Source organism: Neolamprologus brichardi, chromosome 14 (genome assembly GCF_056152115.1).
Source record: "Neolamprologus brichardi isolate AB-2024 chromosome 14, ASM5615211v1, whole genome shotgun sequence".
Classification (NCBI taxonomy): Eukaryota; Metazoa; Chordata; class Actinopteri; order Cichliformes; family Cichlidae; genus Neolamprologus; species Neolamprologus brichardi.
This window is the reverse complement of record NC_142117.1, coordinates 36,286,082-36,297,535: the sequence shown is the minus strand read 5'-3', so window position 1 is coordinate 36,297,535 and position 11,454 is coordinate 36,286,082. Positions and strand designations below refer to the sequence as shown.

General features: G+C 42.8%; 1 pseudogene; it reads left to right on the top strand.

The window, feature by feature from the left end:
• Nucleotides 1-10,412: 10,412 nt before the first annotated feature.
• Nucleotides 10,413-10,558, top strand: LOC148099634 (U2 spliceosomal RNA; annotated as a pseudogene).
• Nucleotides 10,559-11,454: the final 896 nt, after the last annotated feature.

Below are 11,454 nucleotides of genomic sequence, written 5' to 3'. Positions count from 1 at the left end.
TGTATGCAACCATGAATAACGTGTTTTGGAAACTAACTGCACAACAGCAGCACTATTAGTTCTCTCAGTCTCAGAGCAGCATTTCTAATTTTGATTGAAACTGTCAGAGAAAACGGCAGCCTCGAGCAAGCCAGGATAATAATACTAAAATGTTTAATTATTACTACATTACCTTTGACTAAAACTCTTGTTTGCGAGCAGCTTGTTGATCTTGATAAAGACGTGCTGCTTACTTGTGTAAAAACAGTGAAATATAAAAAGTGTTTACTAATTTGTACCAACGTGAGAGAGAAATGGATCTGAAACCACTGAAACCAGAGTGTTTGCAGACACACAGATAATGAAGACATGCTGCTCGGAAATGCTAGATACAGATAAAAATGGAGTGTGTGTGTGTGTGTGTATTGAGCCAAGATTGCGAAACTGCCTAACTGCCTCAGTAATTATGGACCTTATAGTCCTTACAAACACTGTTTCACTAACTTCAGTAAACATTTTACATACATATGTCACACCGTGAACGCAGCGGTGCACGAGCCACTGCAGTGGAGCTCACGTACAGCTTTGTGCTTCAGACTGTTATCACACACAAACAATCAATGCAGGAGAAATAGCGCGTGCACGTGGTAGATGCCATCATTTACACAGTGCTTCATGCAGGTGTGATAACGAGACTGTTTGACTGCTGCAGGACAAGATTGTTGATTTATGTATCTGTGCATTTTCAGATTTTTGTGTTCCAGCTGTTGTATGTTTGTTTTTTCTTACAGGTGCAGCAGTTGGTGATTGTGCATTTCTATTTGGACTCTATTCTTTTATTACATCTTGCACTACGACCCCCATGCACCAATGCCGTGCACCGGGTGTGGTAGGCCTTTGTGTTGCTCAGTGAACGGAGTTGATTCAGCGCAGTCCTCCAAGCTATGTGCAGTAAATGTACTATCGTCAAGTAAAAAGATTTTTAAAAATGACGCTAAAAAAATTCAAAGTTATTCATTAAAACATTTTAATTAATTAAAATAAAATATTAAAAAAAAATAAAAATTTAAACTCTACCACCACCAAAAATAGAAAAATAAAAATAATAATAAATGATGATAACATGTATTTATTATGTTGCTCTTTGTTTGATTTCTCTTCTGTTTTTTTTCTCCATACAGGTGATCCAGGTGTTTTGTTTGTTTTTCTTTTTGTTCCTTCCCCCCTTTCTCATCATCTCTTCTGCCCTCTGTTTTTCTTTCTCTCCCTCTCTTTCTTTCATTCTTTCCTTCTCCCTGTCCTATCCCCCAGTCATGTCTGTCCCGTCTGTAACAACCGATAATAAAATAAAATAAATACACAATTATAATAAAGGTCAATCAAATGGACCAACATGGCATCTTTCTTGGCCTTCAAACAACAATTCTGATGGCTAAAGATCCAAATGGGACAGGCAAAAAAATAAATGAATAAATAAATGATGATAACCATGTGCAGCTTCTCTCGTCTTCCATTTTTCCATGATATGTTTCACTCTACATCAGACACGTGTTAAAGTGTGTTGGCTGCATATTAAGTTCAAAATGCTGATGAGCTCTGATCCAGTTGACTGATATACTCTGCTCTACATCCTGCACTGAAATATGAGGATTGTGTGTTTATTAAAATTTAAAATCATCATGGAGTCATTGACAGAAGAGCATCAACATTCAGCCTGTTAAATTAGATTTAGATATTTTTATTTCAGAAATGATTCCTAACAAAAATGGAGAATATAAAAACACAATCAAAGCAGTAACATCCATATTATGAAGTGTTTGCTGTATCAGACAATCATGTTTATTCACAACAATGAAAACAATATAGTGCAGATAAACATGGTGCTGTAATGAATCTGCTCTTAAACACAATAACAAAATACATTTTCCAAGAGAGATGATAATGATTCACATCAGAGTGAAGAACGAATACATTTACAACTGGTTTCTAACATTTATTATAGATCGAACTGATCACTGATAGAAACAGAAGAATATTCAAAATGATACTCTGAGAGATACATGAATGAGATATGGATAAACATCAAATCACATAAAACAAAAAAGCACATAATCATTATAACTGAAATAAAATATGAGCAGAAATAAACAAGAATTAAGTCGAAAGATAGAAAAAGTCAAAATGTTTAAAATATATAATCACATAAGAGACTGAACCATCCAGTCAGGTCACAGATTCATATCTACAATAACATTTTTGTTTGTTTTTGTTTTGATTTCTTCACTTCTATGTATTATTATTATTATTATTATTATTATTATTATTATTATTATCATTATTATTATAAGCATATTAAGTGTGTGTCTGAGCTGAAAGCCGCACTCCTCTCCTGGTTTTCTGTGTCACACAGACCACAACAACACAAAGCATCACCTGCAGACTGCTGAGCAGTATCCACCTGACTCTGTAGAAGGTCGAGTAAACCCCAAAGGGCTCTCTGTAGATCAGAACAAATTTTTCTGCTGACACACACTCATACTCTGACTTTAAAACTGTACACACATACTCTCCTGCATCTTCCAGTGAGACATTAGAGATTATCAGGCTGCCATCGAAACAAGTGATTCTATTGTCACTGCAGAACTTAACATCGTACACAATTTTGCCTTCTGTTTGGATCAACTTAATGAACCTAAAGAACAAAGCACTATTTTTCCAATCATCAGAGCGTCTCATAGTGACTTCATCTCCCTCTGAGAAAACCTTTACTGCAGGTGGACCAAATTTAGGGCACACCAAAAGCTTGTACGCATGACTTACTTTTTCACCTACACAGTAGTATTTACCTGAATCATTTAACATTAGTGATGGAAGTACCAGCGAGAAGTTTCGACCAATTTCTTGATCAGTATTGTAGGAAATATCCTCTATCCTCCAAACTGGGGGCTGGTCATGAATGGGGTCCATGAAGGGACACTCCAGCACAGCTGTGTCTCCCTCTGAAGCATAACGTAGCTTTGGTTTTTTGATCAAACGTACAGTGTAAGTGCTCACACACTGCTGTTGGTTCATCAACAGGCAGATGTAAACAGTTTGTTGTTCATTGAAGACATGAAGAAGTGAAGTGTTTGTCACCTCCAGGAAACTTTCTTGGACTTTATTCACCTTCAAAATTCTGTCTTTGAATCTACTCGGCCCAATTTGTTGCCACTCCCCGTAACCTCTGATCCAACGCACCGTCAGATTCTCACCTGCTCCTTTACATTGTACGTCTACAGTGTCTTCAGGACTTGTGATTTCTTCTTCCCACCAATATTCTGACCACCTTACTGTCTCACACACAGTCAGGCTGATGTTTCTCTCATATGTCACGCTGCCCTGAGTCCAGCACACTTCTTGGTACAGTCCAGAGTCTGAGTGGGTCAGCTCATGGAGAGTAAATGAAGAAGAACCATGTAATATCCTATGAACTGAGAATCGTCTTGTCAGGTCTTCATGTACTGTGGAGTTTCTGTCCCAGGGGTCAGAGATGTTCCACAGGACCAGAGTATCTTCACCAACACGTCTGGAGGTGATGCAGAAGCTGTTTTGATCTGGGAGCTTGAACTGTAAAGAGCCTCCTTCTTTTCTTATGGCAATAAATTCTTCTGCATGAATGTTGCTGATGAGAGTGAACAGCATGGAGAAGCAGAGCTGTGCGACTGCAGCCATCCTGCTCAGAGGTCTCGTGGTGAGTGTCGTACAAGCACTGACACTGCTCGCTTCATGAGCTTCCTGTTTGTGGTTGGAGGAGGAACGCCACTTCTTTATCACATCATCAAGGAACACTTTGAAGCATTTGGCTCGATATCACGCCGTATATCTGCTTTCACTCTTCACAGGCCAAAGTGTGGACACGGTTTTTTTTATACTTCATTGCATGGGTCCAGGGGTATCAAACATGTGGCCTGGAGCACAGAACCGGCCAGTCACAGTGTCCAATCTGAACCATTACAAGTGAGATTATGTCCGAAATGTGGGGCCTCCCTGCTGCTGCGGAGTCGGGGCGGTCTGCTTCTCCCCACCGCAGGGAAAAGGGTAGCACCACCTGGGTCTGGGTGCAGTTCCCCCCTCCAGGGGCAAGGGTACCTAGACCCGGTTTGTAGAGTACGCTTGGGGAGTGTGATTGTGTGTACAGCGTGTCTTTATGTCTGTCTCCACGTTGGTTGAGTGTGGAGTAAGTGCATATGAGAGCATGAGGGTGGGAATGGATGTTTGTATCTGTGTGTGCCTGTATGTCTGTGTCCATATGTCAGGTTGGGTATCAGACGCCACCTCTCTGTGGACATCTCAGGCCCTCCAAGGTTTGGAGGCCTATCTCCCCCCACCACTTCCCCTGCCGGGGGCGGACTCCTTCAGACATCGGTGCGTTGGTGGTTCTTTGTGTCCGGGGATGGGCGTCCAGGTGCACACCGGCTCACTCCTTGGTGGCTGCTTATCGGGGCCTCGAGCCTGGGGCTCGCTCGGGCCACTTCGGAGGTGGGGTGCCCCCGGCCTCTTGGCCTGGGGCTTGGTCACTCAGGTGCAGCTGGCTGCCGGCGGAGCTCACGGGCACGTCACTGCAACCCCCCCTGGCTTCTGCTCCGTGGCTGCTGAGTGACCCCTCATCTGGGACTCTCCTCAGCTCTTTCTGGGACAGTGGCTCAGCTGCCCCTCTGTTGGTCTTCCTTGGTCTCTTGTGTTCTGGGGGCCTCTGGATGTCTGGAGTTTTGATCTCCTCCATACCTGCTTCATGCCCTGGAGGACGGGGCTGTGGCCCCCCCACACCCTCTAGCAGATCATTACATGAAGGAACCTTTTAAAAAACAAGTGCTTCCATGCTCACAGGTGTACACACGGGTGCTCACACACACAAACTACACCCTTTTTGGCTCCTACCTCAAAGCACACTGTGCTGTCGATCTTACGTGCTGCACAATAATGTTTAATATTTAGTATTTACTGTCATATTCCCATAGATCATTGTGATTCTTCTGCTTGTTTTCCTTTTTCTTTCTCAACGGGTGATCCAGGTGATCGATATATGTTTTTTTGTTTGTTTGGTTTTTTTTCTGCTTATTCTGTTGGTTTTTGTTTTTTGCCCTTCTCCCCTGTCCCTCTTCTCAACTGTTTTTCTTTCCCTCTTTCTTTCTCCCTTTTCTTTCCCCCAGTCAAGTCTGTCCCGTATTCAGCAAGTGAAAATAAAATAAATAATAAAAGGTGAATCAAATGGACCATTACGGCAAAGCTGGGATGGTCAATTTGGTAAAGAAAATCCGTTGGGCATCTTTCTTCGCCTTTAGACAATAATTCTGATGGCAAAAGAGCCAAACGGGACAGGCAAAAAACCCCAAAAAAACAAGTGAGATTATGTCAGCTTTACCACACAGCCATGAATATTTATGAATATGTAAAAGTCCTTTCTAAACTATTAATCTTTTTTTCACAAAAAAGACAGAAAGATGGCGGGGCGCTAGGTCGCAGCAGCCACACCGTGTCCTGTCTTGTCTACAATATCCCAACCATAACTTGAACCTGGTATTTAATACCTACTGCACAATCCACTTCGTATTGTCTCTGTCCTGTCTTCGTGTACAGTAGTCCCTCGCTAAAATGCGGTTTACCTTTCGCTGATTTTTTTGTGTGCAATTTTGCATGGTTTTTTTTTTCGGGGGGGGGGGGGGGGGGGGGGGTTAACAACGCATTGTGTTCTGTATCCTGATTGGCTGTAGACCATTGTCAAATCAATCTGGTGCCGTGTCTCCTGTACAGTACAAAATGTGTTCAGCTTGTCAATTTTACATAAATCTTTGATCACTAGCAGTGTGACTCTGAAGTGCTGTACAGTATGTTTGTAAGTCTTCTCCCCAACAGACACAAAAATATCGACGAAACCTTTTGCACCGTCAAAAGGCAGCGGCGGGTGTTTTTGGTTTTATTCTATAATACTGGACTCATTTTTGCTATGGAGGACCGCAAGAGCCACGCGCATCGAAATAAAGAATTCTGTGCTTAAATAATGAATTGTAGAATAAATTCTGCATTTGTAAATTTATTTTTGAATTCCAATTTAATAAACTCATTTCAAAATCCATTTCCCTTTCCTGTTCACTCTGGGATTAGCTGCTGGATTAGCTCTTCGATTAACAACTTCCTCGTGGCTATTCAAATTAGCCACACTGTGGGATGTAAGGAGCTCTCTGATTGGTTGGACAGACACAGGCTTTCTGCCTGGATTTTTCTAGCTCATAGCTTCGCCCTGCTAAGAAGCCTGTGTGCTTGTACAAAGGCTGTTCGGCCTCGGGATTTACACTCGGCTCGACACGGATATGTGAAGAATGAAGGGACCCTGCAGCGAAACGGAGAGCCCAACCTCTGACTGAGTGCCTGTTTTCGCAGTCTGACCACCTGTGAAGGTAACGTGCTAACATGGCTAACGCTAGTATCACCACACATAGCCCCATTATTTCAAGGTCATCTTAGTTTATGAAGGTTTTATGTCGCAGCCGTACGAGCTAGCTACGTGTTTTGTAAGCTGCTGTGCTCTTCACAAATAAAGCTGGAAGCAGATCAGACTAGTAGAACCAGCACTGAGGCCTGTTACATTTATACAGTGTTAGAGCAACGGCTGCAACCTACAGCCTTTAAACTAGCGATTAAAATGCTGACAGTAAACTCGTCAGTCCAGATGTTACCACATTACTTTGTGATACTTAGAGTTAAAACAACTGAGACAGGCTGATTAAAATAACAGCTGTCAGTTCTCTCATTCCTTATATCAAGACTGGAGATCACACTACTGATTTCAGTTCATTTAATATGTGAGTGCACAGATTCATTCTCAGCTGGACATAAATGATGATCAAAGGTTGTATATATGACGAATTCATCAAATCCCAGCCTCTAACACAGTGCGCTGAATCTTAGTTTTGAATGTCCAGTATATTCTAATCAGTGCAATTTAAGCATTCACTGAACCTAAAGTATCTATGTCATAGGTGGATTCACAGGTGGTAAGTTTAACACAGAAGGGAAACCCTTCTGACGGGAAGAGCAGTGGAGCAGCCAAGGGAAGTAGTAAATATAAACACAATTTGCTAAAACTATAATTTATTTTTAAAGAAAGCGCTAAAATACTCTGGCCAGGCAGGAACATGAAGTTAAAAACATTAAAAGTAATTAAAACTATACAGCCAAAATGCAATGGCCTCAGCCATGAAGGTCAAGTCCCATAAAAGACCAAACGGTGCAGAAACCAAAAGGATCGTCGCCGCCCTGTCTGCCTCCTCATTCTGGTGCCAACTAAGAAAGGAGAGAGGGCCAGCGGCAGTCACCATTCTTAGATTCCACTGCAGTGTGTGTGTGTGTGTGTGTGTGTGTGTGTGTGTGTGTGTGTGTGTGTGTGTGTGTGTGTGTGTGTGTATATATATATATATATATATATATATATATATATATATATACATATACACACACACTCACACATGAATGAATCATTTTGTTAAGCAGTATTTCTATTCATCTTATGAATTCCAGTCTAATGTCAATTCACTGTTTGAGTTTGGTGTTAAACTCCAGAGAATACCACCTGGTTCAACAATCTTTTTATCTTATTATTTGCTAAATGGTTTTCTTCTGAGAGATGCTCCTGAGGCTGAAATTGAGCCCAGAGAAACAACAACAAAGTTTGTCTGTGAAGGTTCTCAGTCATCCAGGTCATCATAGCCAAAGGAGCTTGCAAAAAAAAGCGTCTGGACTTCTTTAAGTTGCTTGAAGACGTTTCACCTCTCATCCGAGAAGCTTCTTCAGTTCTAAGGTCAAATGGTGGAGAGTCCCAGATTTAAACCTAGTGGGAGTGTAGCCGCTAAACTGGTGGACCTAAATCTTAACCACCACGTCCGTATATATACAAGCGGAAAAGGGAGTGAGTGGGTCAGCGCTCGGAGAACAGAAGCTAAGCCAGCTTTAAACACACCATTTATTTTTAGGGTAAAACACAGTCAGAACCCCCAAATACAGGCTAAAATCCCAGCTACACAAAAAAAATAATGTTCGCAACCCGCTAAAAGCCCTGCCGGCAGGAATAACTATACACTAAAAACCAAAACTAAATAAATGGTTTTTTTGTATAATAAAAACTTCCCCCCCAGAGTCCTATATTCCCTCTTGTCCAGCCACACACATGCGGGCAAATGTTCCTTAGCTGGAGAAGAGACAGGAGAGGAACTCCTCTTCCGGGATGGTAAAACTCGCCAGCAGCAGACCAGGGAGGAGGCTCCTATCTCCGCCTGACGGTACGCGGCCGCGCAGTCCAGCCACTCTCCGCACCTGCACACGGCCTCCCTTGCAGCCCCGCCCTGAAACAACAGACACGGGCCAGCAACGTTGTTGGCGCAGCCACTGTTATCCTCCCCCGGCAAAGCTACGCCTAGCGCCCAACAGTGGGAAAGCGATACTCACAAATGCAGGCAGAGGCGTCCCCCTGCCCTACTGTGGATTTCACGCGTCGGCTCCCACTGTTGCTATTTTGTCCGTCTGGACTGGATCGCCGGGTTATGCTGGCCGATCGTCGGATATCTCATGCCGTCCCACAGGCAGGCCGGTCTTTCTTTGCAGGTGCTGGGCTGCACACGTTTTGTTTCCTGCTCCTCGCTTCTCGTGTGTCTCTCCTCTCCCCTCTTTGTGCTCACTATCTCCCTTAAGTTCGTTTGGCGACTGATAGGCCACCTCGGGAAACGCCCCCACCTCACAGGTGCCTACAATTGTCCGCTTAATACACAGTGGAATAAAAATACTACACAACAACACCAAACACACACTATAACTTTGGGGATAAAATCATGCAATAGAAATATCAATAAAAACATGCAATATCACTATTACAATAAAAACATGCAAATAAAATCGACACTAAACAAAATATAAAAACACAATTTTCCACTGTGTGACAGGAGAATCCCCCCACAGAGGGACAAAGGACCCCCTGATGATCCTCTAATCGCCTGAGCCAAGGTGTGAAACTGGGTGTGGGTCCCAATCAACCAGGGTTTTGGGTGAGCTCATTGCGAAACCTGGCCCCACCTTATCATGCGAATTCCTGAGGTCAGATGGCCCAGGATGTGAGTGGGCGTTAAGGCGTCTGAGGAGGGAACTCAAAACTGGATTATAGATGGCAGACAGTTGGTGTCGTAAACCACCGCCTCTGTTCAAAGATGGTCGCTCACAGTGGACATAGATGGCTTCTTTCACTCCTCTTTCAAACCATCTGTCCTCTCTGTCTATGTTGTGCTATGTGCTTGTGAAGTGGCTGTTTGGTCATTGGAGAGACCAAACAGTCACTTCACAAGCGCATATGTATATATATATATATATATATATATATATATATATATATATATATGTATAACTGTTTAACTTTCACTGAACCACAAAATTATGACTCTAGAGATAAAATCTCTTTTGCAAGAGTCTTGACTTCAGCATGCTGCTTACTTGCTTTTTACCCTTTCAGGAAAAAGGCTAAAATGTCAAAACATGTTGTCAGAGATAATAAAGAACTGCGGGAAAGTGTACAAAACACTTTCCCACACGCAACATGTGTGTGAGAGAGAGAGTATCAGATTATAAAGTCAAAGAAAAAACAACTTTAACATGAAAACAGATTGCTGAGCATCCACACTTCTCAAATCAGTAGTAAATGGCCTGTATTTGTGTAGCGCTTTACACATTCAGTCATCCACACACTGGTGATGGCTGCCGGACACTGGTGCCACTGGACCCTTTGACCACCACCAGTAGGCAAGGGGTGAAGTGTCTCGTCCAAGGACACAACCACCAAGCCTGTCGGAGCCGGGGCTCGAACCGGCAATCTTGCGGTTACAAGGCAAACTCCCAACTCTTGCGCCACAATCGCCTCTCGACATATATACTCGATCAGTATATATCTGCCTCATGTAAATGTCTAACTGCAGCAGTTTTAACAGTCATGATTGTGTTTTTGAATGCATGTCTAAGGTGAAGTTTATACACTGGAGTAAGTATCTTGTTTGCACTTTATAGATATGATATTAATGTCATAGACGGCTGTAATGCAGGCAAGAAAGAACACAAAATGCAGAGTCGCAGAGACGGGAAGGTCAAAAATACAGCTTTATTTGCTGAAAGGGGAATAATGCAAAACTTTACTGGGACATATAAAAACTAAACATACGAAGAGGCACACAGGGGAATGCAACACTATACATACGTATACTTACATTTGTAGCCCGATTATGTCACAGCGATGCAACGAAGGGTGTCCCAATTCGAAGTGTACTCCAATGCACAGTTCATTTCCCCAAATTTGAAGGCTGTGTCCGGCGTAAGATTTTGTGACCCAACCTATTCCACAATACATAGCGCGGCATTGGGTGTGGATATTTTTGTCAGAAAAAAACGGCGGGCAGCTGAAGAGTTATCCTTTAAACGCATTTTTAGAACAGGGAGCCGAATAAGGGGCTCGCTCTGTTCGCTCCACGCATCGACCTGGTATTGCAGCGCCTCCGGGAACGGTGCCCCCTTTGCTGACTTTGTGCAAAAGCAAGAAAGCCAAACAAAGTAAGGTCTGCCAAGCCAAGAGCCAGAAAGCAGCCTGAAGCCGCAAACGTGCTCCTCTCCAGTCACTAGTGATGTGACGTTCTGTATCGAGGCTTTGAAGCTTGTGTCGAGTAATTGAGTGGGCGTTTCCGCGATGCGCGTATCGAGGCTTGCTTCATTTATGGGAGGAGCTTAAAATGATGACGTCCGAAGCCTCGCTGCCCGGCTGTACCACGTGACTGGTTCAGGATGTGGTTCGAACTTTGCCGCGAGATATGACAGCGATATAAACCCCTCAGACTTCATTCAAAAATGTGGGTGTTTGATGGAGAGTTGCGGTTAGTGAGAGTTTGGAGACAGTTTGGAGAGAGTTAGGAGGTTTATGAGAGTGAGGAGAGAAAGTCAGGAGAGAATGGAGCCAGCTAAGAAGAGGAGGATGTCCTCCCCTGTGTGGGAACATTTTGATTTTATTCCTCCCAACAAGGTATGTAAATTTCTACAGAAGATGTATTTTCATAATAATGATGGTGCAATACAATTTATGTTAAGCTGTCTTTACTTTTGTACAAGGTGAAGTGTTTACTATGTGCCAGGGAGCTGGGATATCACAACAACACCTCATCCATGCTTAGGCACTACAGAGCTTTGCATGAGAATAAGGGGAACACCGATTGTGGAGCAAGACCAGGTGAGCCATCAAATGTCATGATAATATAGCATGCTGTAATGTTACTAAATGATATAACAATATTATACAACTGTAATAAGTTACGTGTGTGATATTTATATTTGTGCTTTGTTTTTATTGTCTTTCCTCAGGAGAACAATCTCAAATAGATGAAGACCTGGTTAGCATGGTGATTGAGGACTCCCAGCCATTTA